This window comes from Sorex fumeus, unplaced genomic scaffold, assembly GCF_029834395.1.
Source record: "Sorex fumeus unplaced genomic scaffold, SorFum_2.1 ptg000002l, whole genome shotgun sequence".
NCBI classification, from domain to species: Eukaryota; Metazoa; Chordata; class Mammalia; order Eulipotyphla; family Soricidae; genus Sorex; species Sorex fumeus.
This window is the reverse complement of record NW_026606059.1, coordinates 65,592,813-65,607,719: the sequence shown is the minus strand read 5'-3', so window position 1 is coordinate 65,607,719 and position 14,907 is coordinate 65,592,813. Positions and strand designations below refer to the sequence as shown.

General features: G+C 35.7%; 1 pseudogene; it reads left to right on the top strand.

Moving 5' to 3' along the window:
* Nucleotides 1-14,527: 14,527 nt before the first annotated feature.
* LOC130023500 (uncharacterized) lies at nucleotides 14,528-14,603 on the top strand (annotated as a pseudogene).
* Nucleotides 14,604-14,907: the final 304 nt, after the last annotated feature.

Sequence of the window (14,907 nt, the reverse complement as noted above, 5' to 3'; positions counted from 1 at the left end):
CCACAATTTAAGGATTTATTTTTTCTTTAATTTCCCAGGTGAAACAGTCTAATTCCCCATACCTATATTCCTTTGAATGGATGAGGACTGACCCAAAGGTAGTCTCTATCTTCAAGAAACATTTCTTTTTCTTTTCTTTTCTAAGTGCAACGCTTCCTTTGAAAGATTTTTACTGCCTTGTAAATATTGAATAAGCATGATTGATCCACTTTAAACTTGGACAAAGGAAAAATATCCTCTGAAGGACAAATTCTTTAAGTTCATTATTCAGATGGAGTTTAGATTCTGCTATATGATAGGATTATAATCTCGTTGAAGGACAGTTAACACTGTTTCTGTTCATCTGGAGCTATTAGAAAACAGGAAACAGCCAAACAACATAAAAATAGCGTTCTGTATGGAAAAATGACTGGACAAACTGAAGTTATTAGAAGACATTCTTAGTGGAGTGTTGAAATGGCAAATGCAGACTGTTCGCATTCTGTCTGTTGTACCACAGTTTTCTTCTAGGAATGATCATGTCCTATGACATGTGACATAATTAATGTTCATTACATCACTTCTGTTCATTTACCTCATTTCTGTGGAGGAGAGATTAATTAAGGCATACTTGCATTTACATGGTACCTTTATCTAAGAATATGTATCAAGTATAATTACAGACACAAATTGATAAAAATGAAACAGGAAACAGGAAAGAAAAAATTCTTAGAAAATTATTTAAGCTGAGATTTATCAGGAAATTCTAGTAGTAGAAAAATTATCCTTTATAATAAAACATTTCTAAGTTACACTTGTAAATGATGAGTCTTAGAAATATTCAGTCAACATCTAAAAATTATTTCTCATTGGGGTGATGAAAATGCTCTATTTATGTATTGCATAAAAGTTAAAATTAGGTCAATTTAAGCTTGAAATTATTTTATACATGAAAGACAATAATAAAACATAAATGATTTCCTAGAAGTTTGGGACAGCTTCATGTAACATGAAAGATAAAATGAGGTATGACTTTTTCAGGTGCTGTCTTTTCTCTTAAAGCTATAACAGAATCAAAATCAAAATGCATAGAATTTAAACAAAACATTGCTGATACTGGAGTACTTTCTGGCATATTTTTACTTCTCAAAAAATAAGTAAGCTGGTAAGGAAAATAAATGACAATTTTAAGAGAGGCTTCAGAATAGTTGGCTTATAATATCTTTCAATTGTTGGGAAAGTCCAGTTGTTCAGTGTTTATTAAAAGAGTATTCACAATAAATTGAATTTGCTATAGGAAAGGAGAAAGTCATCAGGGAAATGAGTATTACACTCACAAATGATCTTACTCCTTCTGTTTCATATTGAGTCAGTATTCTAACCTTCTCCAAAGTGCCTTCCTTCTTTCTCTCTTCTGATGTCCAGCCAGCCTCTAGAATTTATTTGCTGAGGGTTAGAAAAAGCACGAAAACAAAATTCTTACGTTATTTTCTCCATTGATTCAGATGACAATATTAAACATGTTTACCAATGGTGTTGGATAAAGTCCAGTGAACCGCCCCACCATTACCTTTATGTTAAAAGACATTGATGCTCAGGTGTTGATAGTATATTTTCATAGTAGTGAGAACTAGAGAGGGAAATGAAATCGTGCACTTAAAGTACTTAGCATGGAAATCTCAAGATATTAAATTTTCTTTTAGAAAATTTTCTTAATGATGATGGTGGTAGTGGTCATAAAAACACAGAGCAGGTGGTAACTGCGTGGTATGTCCTAATTGCAAAAACGAATTTATTTATTTTTAAGTCATAATATACAGTAGTAAATATACAGTAGTAAACATTTTGTCTTTAAGATCAAATATGACAGGCATATTATATAGGTATAGATACTAGTAGCTATCTATTAGTTTTAGACTGGTTTTATATCATTAAATCCAAGATGCAACTTTAAATTGTATTTATAGACATTTGTTTTTCTTTTTTTTTTTTCAAATTGATGGTTAAGCTCTGAGTGTTGAAGTTTGAGGAAAGAAATTAACTTAAACTCATTACTTGTGATACAGAAATATCTTGATAATCTATCAGAGCAAAAAATATCATGTAAAAAAGTCCTGTGTCTATTTCAGTAGGAATAATTGAACATTTTATTTACTGGAAGGTTAGTCTTTGATGTGTGTAGCTGAGATATGAACTAGTTATACAAAATAAAATTTAAAATCTAAAAAAGTTCTGGGTGTTTATAAATACCACACCATGACCATCCTCAGGAAATAAACATAGGGAAGGCATTCTGGAGAAACACTGTTTTTAGTGGCATTCTGTTTAGAAGCCCTTTTTGAATTCTTTGAAAATATTTCCAAAGAGTTTTGTTCATGAGGAAAAGTATAATTGTCTGACTGTAAAACTGAGTGCTTGAGAATTGCTCAGATGTAAAACCTAGCAGTGCGCGCATGTTTCAATAATTTTTAAAGATTTGTGATTCTCAAGGCCCAAAAGTAAGGACTGTTTCTGCTTTAGGGATGCATTTTCAGTGTCGAAATGAGACAGTTTCGATGTTGTGATCTGCTAAGAGTTGGTTGTATTCATTTTATCAACCTAAAATTTCAACATCTCTTGCGAACTTTGTGATGTTGCATAGCAAAGTAATCTGACTCACAGAAAATGTGTGTTTTTTTAATTTAAATTTTTGTCTAAATTTTCATTGTGATAAAAAATACATCAAAATGATTTCATTGAGATTTTTTGTTATATTTTCCTCTCAGTTTTAGTTCTTGAAAGTCAAAAGAATATGATGGCTAAGCAAGGATAGACAACACTAGCTAAGAGACAACATTTCTCCTCTGTAGGGCAGTTAAGAGATAATTTAAGAGTCTGTTAGCCCTAACATTTAAATTTTAAATAAAAATTTGTAACAGTAGTCTTATTTTTTTTTTAGATAAAGAAATGGAATATTTAGTTTTTATTGAGAGAAGGCCGGTTTTTTTTTTCTTAAATATGTTAGTTTGTTTTCTTTGCCAATACGTTACACAAGTCCATAAATAAATGATCTTTTTTCGTCTTTAATAAAATCCACACACCTGGTCTCAAATTACTAAATCAAACTGGTCAGTATGTTTTGGATAGAGTTACTAAGCCAATCCAGAGTACTGCTTCTTGAGAAATACCAGGTGACATGGTCTTTTTGTAGAAAATAATTCAAGTACTCTAACAAAACAGAACTCAAGGAAAATGTGGGAGCAACATTGATCTTTGATGAACTTTTAGACCTAGTTAGGATATTTGCTGAAAAGGCAATTCACAAAATAATTTCCTTTACCTTTCCCAAGGTACCCATTGCTTTAAAATGTTGGCCACTGCAATGTGACTGCTTTTTAAATGTTGTCAGCTACTTAGACTGATGGGGCACTCTTTGTTTGTCAGTTCATTAATTTATTTAAGATGTGTGTATGGTCAGATTCATGAAGGTAATAAATCTCTTTTGTAGAGACAGATAATTACTTTAACATGGCAAGACACAATAACAGAACTTAATACAAAGCAAGCTTAGCATATGCATGATAGGAAACAATAGAATGTAAGTATTAATAGAAAATAAAAAACAGTTTTCAATTACATAATCATGGATGCAAACACATTTAGAAGTTGAACATTCGATATTTTCTCCCTCTCATAAGCTTGCCTTATTGCTAGATACTTTCCCACATTAAAATTCCACTAATGCCACCGTATTCAGATCTCTAGGGAGTCCTTTCTCCTCTTGAAAATATTTTGGGGTTTTACAAAAATCGTTTGCCTGTCTCACTGGATTGAACCTCAAAGAGTCCTTTGACGCAAGTGTTATTTTGACCACGTGAGCATGGTTCCCATTTTTTAACTCGATTAAAACATGCATGAACAAACTGCTCATTGAACTTTAATGTTGCTTTGTTGCTTTGATGGTTTACAGATTTCTGTTTCATAGATGGTTTTCCCCCATACATTCTAAAAGTGAAATGATACATTGTAATTTGAATGATAATTTTGTTTTGATGATTTAATTGATAGCAGACAGTGGGATCCGATCCCCTCTGCTTTTCCATTTATGTTTCTCCCCCTGCTGAACAGATGAGACAACTAGGAGTTTCATAAACATCTGTAAATAATTAAGGGATGTTACACTAAACTGTATTTCCTTTACCTTCACCAGCATTTTTTCTTTCTTTCTTTCTTTATTTCTTGGGGAAACTATATGGTAAGACTGTCTCAGAAAAAGAGCCTCCTTCTTGTCACTCAGAATTCTTTGCCCTTGCTTTTGTTAGTTTAGGTGATGATTAAAGACAATCTGCCCACGTTCATTTTCATGACGCCAGGAAAAGTCTTCCCACACCCTTTATTATGATCATTCAGGCCGTCTCTTTGCATCCACTAACTTCACCTTCAACGGAACATTGCAATGCTGCTTTTCTTTTTTAAATTAGGATCTTCAAATCTGTTCCTCTGTTTTTACCTATTTTCTAATTTAAAAAAATCATGCAAAATGTTGGGTGTGGGGAAATCCGAATATAGTTACTAAACTGCTTGCCGGATTCTCTAGCAATACCGTGTTTTAAGAGAGCTGTTTATCTTTGCATGGACACATGAGAGAGAGAGAGAGAGAGAGAGAGAGAGAGAGAGAGAGAGAGAGAGAGAGAGAGAGAGGGAGAGAGAGAGAGAGAGAGGAGAGCATACCAGCTGTTCAAACCTGCTCCATCCACCTCTGTGGCATCCAAGAAGCTATTCATTTCCGTTTATCAGCTATTAAAAAGATTAGATTACATCCCAAATGGAATCTGACTCTTCAGTGAGGAACATCCTCAGTAGATTAAAAAAAAAAATCATTCAGCTACCAAAATGCCTTTGTTGGCTTTGGTCCTAACAGAACCTTACAGTTTAGGAGAAAGAAAAATTCTATCAGCAAACTGGAAAACACATCAAAACACTTTCATGGAGTGCTGTTTGGTTATCCTAACACATAGAAGGTCAAAGTTGGAGAAGCTACCATATATTTATTTTGACCTGCTGCCTTGAGTTTTTCAATGCCGTTTTCTATTTATAGAAAGTTGTAGCCTCGGGAAGGCTTATGGCATTTCCTAGATAAACTGTTTTTCTCTCAACGTACCTTCCAATTCCTCCTTCCACTCATCCCCAGCCACATAAGAGCAAAGTTTGTTAGACTTTTTGACTGGAAAGTTAAGAAAAATTGGAGTTTTTTTTTTTTTAAAATAAATCACCAAGACATCCTCCGAGGTTGAAACAGAATGGAGTACAATCTTGATGTTTTTTGAGATACCTAGTTTTGAGTTTTTACACTTTGAAGTGTAATTTTATATGGACTGGTGCCTAGACATTGTCAGCTGGAAGAAATTTCACAAACAGCATTAACTCATGTATCTAAGAGGTGGGAGGAGAAGTCTGAGAAGAATGTCTTCTGCCTGTGCCTTCCCCCTGCCAGTGACCACAACTACACCCAATTCGACATTTCTAAAAAATAGAATTGGTAAATAATTAAAAAGTGAACAACTACTTTCTACCCACCCCCTTGGTCAATAAACTGCATTTTGCCAGCCATCCGAAAACCATGTGTCCCATCCTAATTGTGGCCAGTGCCTCCCTTCAAAGGGAACCACCATCCTCCTTCTTGTTGTAATCATTTCCTTGCTTTGATTTTTATGGTTTTGTCACCCAAGCATGAATCCCTAGACATTATATTTCAAACTCGATTTAATTTCGATAGCTCTGATAGCTCTCAGAGCATTTTCCAACAAATGATTATATAGAGTGTAGATCTGTGGTACTGTGCCCTTGCTACGTGCTAAGGTCGACCCTACCTGCTGAAAACTGAGATATGAAATTTGCAGGAGAAACAAGTTCCAGTGCACTAGTCAGTGGCCTGGAGAGAGAAACAAATCAGTAACTAGCACTCTAACTTCCCTTCCCAAGAGAGGCCTAGGAACAGAGCGGCAGGGAGGAAAAATTAACTACCTTCACTTAACTGGCTTTTCTTCCCCCTAGGCCAAATTTGTGATTACTGACAGACAGATTTGCATTTTGCCTGTTTGTACCTTTCCAAGCGTATGAATGAACAGAGAGAGCCTGTCTCTAGCCCTTGACAGTCCCTTTTCCTTGTAAAGCACATTTATTCATCACCTCGTTAAAATGAAGAAAACGAACAAAATATAAACAAGTTAGAAGGGAGGACAGTGGGGGTGGTCTTCTATTAAGCTCTAAGCTATAAGGAAAAGACTGCCCCAGGAGAAGAGAGAGAATAACATCTTCCAGAGTCTATGAAAATCTTTCTGCTCTTCTTGATTAGCATTTTGTTCAAAAATAGGCCTCAAAGACAGGGCAAATAACAGAAAATCACATACACACATTTACACACACACACACACACACACACACACACACACACACACACACACATGCAGAGGGAAAACAACCCAACGAGAAGATTGCTTGTTGCACACTGTATTTCTTTTGGCAAAGTTTAGACATGTCTTCTAGTTAACAAATGTATTCTGCTGTCAGCTCCTTTTAAGAATTATACTCCATGCTTCATGCCAAATAACCTCTTTAAATATTAATAAATAACTCAAGGTATCTTAGAGCGTCTGTGCTTGAGGAATTATGCTAATACTCTGAATAGAAATGACAGAGGGAATCCCCCTCTTAGATATTTGCTCCCAGGGGCCGGCTTCCCCGAATTCAGCCTCCAAACCCTTGCATTCCAACGGAGGGGAAACAAAAAGGAAGTCAATTTATTTTATTCCTATGAGCAACATCTTACGCAGACCCACGGTACGCTCCTCTTAAACTGCAGGGCTTCGTTGTCAAGACTGTTCATTGTTAATCCAAACCAGGCCATCCTGATCTTCGTTGTACAAGCAATATCACGACACTCACTGCTTAGATAAACAGGAATAGATTCCTCAGTAGATAGAACTCACTGAATTTCTTTCCACTGCCTGGGATTTTGAAGGAATCTTTTGATTCATCTTGAGATCAGGGGATATGACTTGTGTTTATGTGCAACTCTCATAAGCTTTGCGTACAAGTGTATGTTCTTGGCCTAATAACTAGTCAGTTCATTTATTACCCAGCCAATCTCTCAGACGCCTTTGATTAAGCATGGAGCTAATGTACAAAAAAGGAGACTTTTCTCTGTGCTACCTTTAAAATACTTCAAATCAGCCTTCCCATGTGGACGGTGTCCAAGAGAAACAAACAGTTTTGTAGTTGAGATACTTATCTCGTTAGCTTCATGACATCAGCAAAGGCTGAGATAATTCATAGAGGAGTGTGATAGAGGATAAAGGAAGATATTCTTATGAGTTAACTTGTGTCTCAGTCTCCATTGCAGGGGGAGGAGTTTAAGGGAATTGGCTTTATTTAAGCACAATATCAAAGAATCTTCTAGTTACACCCACTCTATCCATTATAGGCAGGACAAAAATATAAATGAACTGTTATCTAATTGCATTAAAGTGGATCCTATGGTTGTTTTCGATCTTGTTTGTTATGTGTTGGGACTGAGGGATTACAGAATAGTATCAAAGATGAAAATTACTGTCCTAAACTGGCAAAATATATTGATGTTAATATTTGGGTAATGTGTAGACACACATATATGGGTGTGTATATCAGTGTCAGCCCTGGCCATGCTCTTGCTCTAAAAACTTACAGTTAATACGGATTTTATGAAAACTGAATAATTTTTGAAGGGTTAGTTAAATCATACCCAGATGTGGTCAGGGCACAGTCTTGCCTCTGAAATCAAGGATCACTCCTGGCAGGGTATGGGTACCAAATGGGGTGCCAGGAATCAAATCAGGTAAACTGTGTGCAAAACAAATGTCCTACCCACTGCAGTATTGCTCTGGCTCCAGGAAGAAATGCTTTGAGGAGCAATACAGAATTATATTCCTGTGAGTGTCTGGTCACATCTTCTTAAACAGATCAATACCCTATCATGCTTGATGTGTGTGTTTAAAGAAACTTTATTTAATAGCTTTTTGGTACATTAACATTGAACTCAAGGCCAGCAGATCACCACTGAGCCTGATCAAATCCTTTAGGCTTTCTCTGTACCATACACCACAGGCCGTTTTTACTAAGGAACACTAGAACTGCAGTCCTACTCTTGGGGGCTATTTGGAACAGTCTTGTTAACAACATGCACAAACACAAAATGTGTATGCACGTGGCATGGCACATATTGTATAAAAAACACTTGTTTACTGTATGAGAACTTAGACTGAGAAGGTAGAGCATCTTTTTTATCCTCCCCTAAAAATTTAATAACATGTGACTATAGGGCTTCAAAATTTTTGGTCCCCTTTACTGCTTTCTATTTGTCTGCAAATCATGGTTTATGGTCATGAGTGCCAATGTTGGGATGATAAAGTGATTGTTAGTGGGTAGGCTAATTTGAAAATATGGAGTTGATCGATAATGAGGATCAACAACTCTCTCTATTCAATCATATGTATATATGTGTGTCTGAATATAATTATGTCTGAACACACATGCATTATATATAGACAAGTACACAGTAATATGGAATTGATCAATAATGAGGATTTACTACCCTCTCTATTCAGTCACATGAATAAATGTATGTTAGTACTAAATATATATGCATTGTATAGACAAACCCATTAATACTGAAACATGATGGTTAGTCAAATCTGTTAAACTCTGAGCTATTTACAACAGCTATTTAAAATAAAACTCCAGTGAGTACCTCCATGTATTAAAGTCTATGTCAATCTTTAAAAGATTTCTTTTTAAAAGCTAGAGAGATAGTACAGGACTTAGGTATTTGCCTTGCATGATGCTGTCCCTTGTTTGCTCCCAGACAGGACACATATGGTCTCCAGAATACTGCCAGAAGTGATCTAACCCTGGGCACAGAGTCAGAAGTAACCTCTGAGCACTTTTGGATGTGGCCCCCAAATAAGTCAAAGCTTTCCATTTAACGGAGTTTCCCAAAGTTTCTAGTGAATCAAAAAATATGAAAATCTTAGTGCATTTCATTAAAGTTCTGCCTCGGTGCTGGAGAGATCACTCAATGGACAAGAGCATATGCTTTGCATGCAGGAGTCTCCAATTTAATCCCTGATACTGCATATGGTAGCCTCAGCATCATTTTCAGTGGTCCCTGAGCACCAGGTCATGAGTAGTCCCTGAGTACTGTGGATATAGCCCTTAAACAAAATAATAACAATGAAGCCTCACTTATGCTGTTTAAAGACCTGCCTATATTTATACTTTCATTAGTAATGTGTAGTATATTGATGTTATTTCCCCAAAGATGAGCAACTCTATATGATCCAGACCCCAATGATCTCTTTATAGTTCCTCTCTCACCATCACAAGAAAGCAACTATGCCAAAATACTCACAGGCCCAATATCTGCATGCTTTAGAAGTCTATCTTCTTTGCCATCCCGACCTTTGTCTCAGATAACACTTGCTATTTCTTGCTGGAACTACATCTCAACACATCTTCTGGATTCTTCACGGAACTAAATCATTTGTTCGTATAAATCCCCCTTCCTTCATGCCTTGCCTAATGTTTACCTCAGCACCCCGAGTCTCTCTGATTACCTGAAGGGCTTTTCTTCCATTTTTTTTAAGCCTTCAGAAGACAAGATTCTACCTTTTGCATGTTCTGACTAAACCCCTAGAGCCAAGCTTAACATAAAGATTTGTTGAAAGGAAGCAGAAATCTTGCCTTAAATGCAGTTTCTTACCAAATCATCTTTGGGAAAAGGAGTGAACAGGATGGACTAACAATGATTGGTTAGTGCTGAGAGCCAAGGGCAAAGTTCAGTTTCATCCCTTCACTTCTGTCTCCTTAGTGCTCAGTTAAATTAAATTGGGCAGACTTTGGCATCAATATTGGGACTGAAATTCCAGTACCCTAAGTTTTTTGGGTTACATCGCTTCAATTAGTTATTTTACTTTTTGATATTTCATAGGTTTTTTTGAAAACTGGGTTATGTTTTTGGCCTTCCAAGTGATATTCAGAATATTGGGGAGCTCCATCAGCAACTCTTATTCTACTTCCTTTATGACATGTTCTTCTTCCTAGAACTCTGAAATAGATCTGGTCTCAGTATATCTCATCCCAGATTAAAACAGATGCTTGTGTCACTTGGTTCTCTTACTCAAGTGTGGTTTGTTCACTATCATATACTGGCTCCTTGTACAATGCATGAACACAATATGCCCATAGTGAATTTCAAATGAGTGAGTAAACAATTTCTTTCCTTATTTCTCCTTATCAAAATCCTCTAAGCTTCATGCGATAACTTACTCTGGCAATCAAACCAAAAGACTCGTATTAACAATTTATATTCTTTGTTTTTTAAATAAAGCTTTTGGATTTTGGCACAGCCAAATTAGATTTCTCCCTCATTTAAATTCCATAGACTTTTTAAAAACATTTTTATTAGTGAATATCCATGAGGTACAGTCACAAACTTACGAACTTCAGTCATACAATAACTGTTTACCCATCCCTCCACCAGTGCTCATTCTCCTCCACCAATGTTACCAATATCCTTCCCACCCACCCCTACCACATCCCCTGCTGCCCTGCTTTTGTGGCAGGGCATTCCCTTTTGTTCTCTCTCCTTTTGGGTGTTGTAGTTTGGAACAGAGGTATTGAGTGGTCATTGCATTTGGTCTATAGTCTACTTTTGGCACGCATCTTTCAACCCGAATGAATCCTCCCAACATCCTTTACTTGGTGTTCTCTTCTCTATCTGACCTGCCTTTCCCCCCAGTATGTGAGGCCGATTTCCAAGTCGTGAGCTGACCTCGTGGTCCTTATCTCTACTACCCCTGGGAGTTAATCTCCCATCCTGCTACTTTATACTCCACAGATGAGTGTAATCTTTCTATGCCTGTCCCTCTCTTTCTGACTCATTTAACTTAACATGGTACTTTCCATTTTGATCTACTTATATGCAAATTTCATGACTTCATCTTTTCTAACATCTGCATAGTATTCCATTGTGTAGATGTAGCTAAGTTTCTTTAACCAGTCACCTGTTCTTGGGCACTTGTAAACAGTGCAGCAATGAACATACAAGTGCAGATGTCATTTCTACTATACTTTTTTGCCTCTCCGGGATATATTCCCAGGAGTGGTATTGCTGGGTCAAATGGGAGCTCAATTTCTAATTTTTTGAGAATCGTCCATACTGTTTTCCAAAAGGGCTGAACCAGTCGGCATTCCCACCAGCAGTGAAGAAGGGTCCCTTTCTTGCCACATACCCACCAATACTGATTGCTTTTGTTCTTTTGGATGCGGGCCAGTCTCTGTGGTGTGAGATGATATCTTGTTGTTTTGATCTGCATCTCCCTGATGATTAGTGATGTAGAGCATTTCCTCATGTGCCTTTTAGCCATTCGGATTTCTTCTTTGAGAAAGTTTCTGTTCATTTTGTCATCCTATTTTTTTATGGGGCTGGATGGATTCTTCTTCTGGAATTCAACCAGTGCTTTGTATATCCTTGATATCAACTCCTTATCAGATGGGTATTGGGTGAATATCCTTTCCCATTCTGTCTTTGTATTTTGGTCACTGTTTCTTTTGAGGTTCAGAAGCTTCTTAGTTTAAGATATTACCATTTGTTTTTGTTTAACTCTGTTTTCACTTGCTTGGCCAGTGGAGTGTCCATTGACTTAATTTTTACCTCCCCAATTATTTACTTTCCTTAAAAAACTTTGTAACATATATACATTTACTTACATAGATATGTATATATCTGTAGCATATGTTTTTTAGAATGTATTTTTTCCTAGGATTACTTTTATTTTGGTGCTTTCTGTAGCTATGTCTTTTAATCAATTGATATTTGTGTTGAATTTACTGAAATGATTATAAGATTAATGTTCATTCTTTGATGCCACAGAGCAGAACCCATATACTATTCTGTAGTTAGATGTGATAGACCCTTTTTTACAAATTAAGATACAAAGAAAAGATTACATAACATGGGCCTTTTTGGAAAACAGATATCTGTAACTTATAGTCAAAGAAAAAGTTTATGAATCCACTTTATATGTAGCTCAAGTCTCATGATTTTATATTTACACATCGCATATTTCCCTCTGACCTCCCTGCTATTTTATTGACCAGATGACCATTACCACCTATGATCCTAAGCCTTAATTTCCAAGTTTCTAATATTTGATCTTCTGTGGTATGAGAAAAAGGCAACTAAAAGATAATATGATTTTTTCTAGCAGTCCTTGTGAATCTCCTAAGAATGATATTACTAACAATCATAGTACATTTTTCCTTGCCTTTTTATAGTTTATATATATGTATATGTACATATATAACTTGATTCATAGATTGATACAATGGGGCATTTAAAGCAAGTATGTCTGTTCCTGTTCTGCAGATGAGGAAGTGGAGATAATCACATGAGAGTTGAATTGATACTCAAGGTCACTTTCTTGGCAGAGGTATGATTCAAGTCTAAGTTGTCTAACCTGAATTACCTTTCTTTCCGTCCAAATGATTTCCCAGGAACACTAACAGCAACAGTGAGAAGAGAAGTATAACAAGGAAAGGGAGAAATTACAGGAGGAATATTACAAGAGTGATAGAAATTCGATTAGTTTAGGAATACTGTAATTGAACACTATCCTAAGGTACTTGGTTGCTAAAAAGGATGTTGTTAGAAAAATGGTATTCTCCACACGCCAATGAAGGTTACAAACATTTCTCTCAAATTTGTGGAGAATATGTGTTCTCTAATTCAAGAAATATAATCTGTAAAATCCAATGAAGTCATATTTAAAATCTCAGATCTGCCAAAGGGCTTAAGTTTACATTAGTCATTTATGAAGATTAAAAACATTAGATAGTTCATGCTGCTTCTTGTTCAGAGTTGTGCCTTATCAATAAAACTTCAAGGTTGATATAGAATGGAACTTCCTCTACTCCAAAAGCTAAGTGATCAAATAATATTTTCCCCAAATAAAAATAATCTATGTATCTTAATGGTTATGCTTTTGTAAAATCAATTAAAAGATTAAGAAGTATAGAAAATATAAAGAAAATTGAAAAATATCAGTTCCAGTATTACCACCATATTCACATGCATTTTTTTTTTTTTGCTTTTTGGGTCACACCCAGCGATGCTCAGGGGTTACTCCTGGCTCTTCACTCAGTAATTTACTCCTGGCAGAGTTCAGAGGACCATATGGGATTCTGGGAATAGAACCTGGGTCTGCCGCATGCAAGGCAAACACCCTACCCCCTACTCTATCACTCTAGCCCCTCACATGCATGTTTTAACACATAGGAAAATCTCTTTATAAAACATATGCACACACATACACATATACATACATTCATGCAAACACACACAAACTGACTGGATCATGCCAAACAAGCTCTTTTGGATTGATTCTCTCTTTTACTGACCTGAGCATCCTTTTAATGAATGAATGAAGTCTGGTAGCATATTCCTTCAGTTCTTTAAACCCTGAATCAAAAACAGTGATGCCCAAAGGAAACCACATGCGTAGAATCTCTGACATGTTAATTAAATTCAAAGTGGGTCATTATGAATATGGCTATTTTCTGATGGCAAAATTGCCAGGGATTAGGTTTAAAAGCATTAAGCAAGTTGATAAATACAAACTCTCATGACAGAAACTCTGAGATGTCAATAAAAAAAATTTCCCTGAGAAACAAAAAGGAATATATTTTAAGAGTATTTTAGGAAGAAATGAAATTTTATTTCCTGTTCTTTTTTTCATGTCAAAAGTGCCTTAAATGCTAGCAAACATGTGAACTCCTACCAAAATATATGAAACTACAGCTTGAATCAATACATATATCTATAAATATAAGGCTCGTCCAATTTGTTTAAAATTTGGGTAGTTTATATGAAGTATCTGAAGTAATTTACTATGCCTCAGAAAACCAGTATTTTTTATGCTTCTTACATAACTTCAAATATAGATTACAGTAAGTCTTTAGTGACATGCTTAAGAAGGCTAAGACGGAATCTCTGAACAAGGAGAGCTTCTTAACCCTCACAGGGTTATCCAAAGGCCTGCTAACCACTATAGTAAAATAAAAGTAAAGTATATCCAAGACATGGCCTTTTAGGACTTTAAATCAATATGGGACTTTTAATTACTTTCTGTAATGTTTTATTCATTTATTACAAAAATGAAATGAAAATTCTGGTTAATGAGTGAAGGTTAAAAATTCAATCTTTCTAAGGAAATGTAGTTATTTCTTTAAGCATAGGCAATTCTCTAGTTTGATAGTAAAATATAAATAAGTAAAAAGGCCCTCCTGTTGATCATCGATTTGCTCGAGCGGGCCCAGTAACGTCTCCATTGGAGACTTTTTTGTTACTGTGTCTGGCATATCGAATACTCTCGGGAGCTTGCTGGGCTCTCCGAGAGGGGAGGAGGAATCGAACTCGGGTCGGCCATGTTGGCTGCGTGCAAGGTAGATGCCCTACCCGCTGTGCTATCGCTCCATCGCTTCTCGGCCTTTTGGCTAAGATCAAGTGTAGTAAAATATAAATAAATATATTTATATATTAAGAAAATTACAAAATTATCTCCTTCATGAAGCAAGTTATTTCTAAAGTAATAAAGCCAAATAAAACATGCTTACTTACCACAAATGAGTGAAAATGAGTGAAACAAATGTAATATTTTGGTAGAGATTGTTAATGAAATGCACTAATAGAATACTTTGTTAAAGAACTTTTTATTTTGAAAGTTTAAATTTTGAGCTGTAAGAATTAATTAAGAAATATACATATATCATGTAAAAGTGTTTGGAGAACTCTAAAATAATTAACTATGTTTGGAGTAATCAGTGAATTATGATGTGTCCAAATTATCTCCAATT